At 48.6% G+C, this 1553-nt stretch overlaps 1 pseudogene; it reads right to left on the reverse strand.

Annotated features, from left to right (window-relative positions):
* Window positions 1-251: 251 nt before the first annotated feature.
* LOC108307648 lies at window positions 252-1251 on the reverse strand (annotated as a pseudogene).
* Between the last annotated feature and the right edge of the window lie 302 nt (window positions 1252-1553).

Genomic DNA, 1553 nt, shown 5'->3' on the forward strand with positions numbered 1-1553 from the left:
TTTTTTAACTTTTTGTAGAGACCATGTTTCACCATGCATACACAGTGAAACTGAGATCTATATCTGTGATCTGTAGATAATTATTCTTCATGACATACAGACACATATGCAGCCACACACAGAAGTATTCAGTAGGGGCACAGGTATTTTAAAGAAGACAAAATGTATATTGGGCAAAAGAGATCACATGGAAATAAACCAAAACAATTTTTTTTCTCTATAAAAATGCTGTCATAATGGTGTGTGTACAGCACGGGATGTGGACAGGGAAAACCAAGTGCACACACAGAGGCACAGGCCAGAGGACAGGCTGGGAGTGAATAAAGAGTTCACACCGCTCCCTGCTTTCCCCGGTGACTGGAGGCTTTAGGTCACCTCCTCCTCGAACTTGCCCTCCTCCTCGGCTGTGGTGTCCTGCTACTGTTGGTATTTGAACACCAGGTAATTCATGTTGCTCTTGGCCTGAGTGAACTCCATCTCGTCCAGGCCCTTGCTCATGTAGCAGTGCAGGAAGGTCTTGTGTAGAAACATGGCTGTGAACTGCTCCGAGATGCACTAGAACAGCTCCTGGATGGCCCTGCTGTTGCCAATCAAGGTGTTGGACATTTTTAGCTCTTGGGGCAGGATGTTATGGACAGCCATTTTCTCATTGTTGGGGATCCACTCAGCGAAGTAGCCACTGTTCTTGTTTTGGACATTAACCTCGTCCACCTCCTTCATGGACATGCAGCCCCTGAACACGGCAGCCAGTGTCAGGTAGCGGCCATGGCAGGGTTGCAGGCTGCCATCATGTTCTTGGCATCCAACATCTGCTGGGTGAGCTCAGGCACTGTCAGGGCCCCGGTATTGCTGGCTGCCCTGCTGGTCAGCGGGACAAAAGTGGGCATGAAGACTTGCAGGCACGGGAACGGGACCATGTTCACTGCCAGCTTCTGCATGGGAAGTGCAGGCAGGTGGTGACCCCACTCATGGTGGCAGACACCAAGTGGTTCAGGTCACTGCAGGTGGGCGTAGCAGCTTTAGGGTTCTGAAGCAGATGTCATAGAGAGCCTCGTTATCGACACAGTAGGTCTCGTCTATGTTTCCTACAAGCTGGTGGATGGAGAGAGTGGCATTGTAAGGCTCCACCACCGTGTCTGACACCTTGGGTGAGGGCACCACACTGAACGTGTTCATGATCCTGTCTGGGTACTCTTCCCGGATCTTGTTGATGAGGAAGAAACCCATCCCAGACCCAGTCCCCCCACCCAGGGGGACCTGGCCACTTTGCTGTTTTATTTTGTGTTTTTTAGTATACTTCTAGATTTAATATGCTGTTTCTTAATTTTATGTTCAGATACCTTTGTGTTAGCTACTACATACCTAACAAATGTTTTCTTTTATTTATGTTTAGATTCATAGAGGGCTGGGTGAAGTGGCTCACACCTATAATCCCAACATTTTGGGAGGCCAAGGTGTGTGGATCACCAGGTCAGGAGTTCGAGACCAGCCTGACCAACATCATGCAACCGTGTCTCTATTAAAAATACAAAAATTAGCTGGGGATGGTGGCA

The sequence above is a fragment of the Cebus imitator genome, unplaced genomic scaffold (genome assembly GCF_001604975.1).
Source record: "Cebus imitator isolate Cc_AM_T3 unplaced genomic scaffold, Cebus_imitator-1.0 Scaffold4, whole genome shotgun sequence".
NCBI classification, from domain to species: domain Eukaryota; kingdom Metazoa; phylum Chordata; class Mammalia; order Primates; family Cebidae; genus Cebus; species Cebus imitator.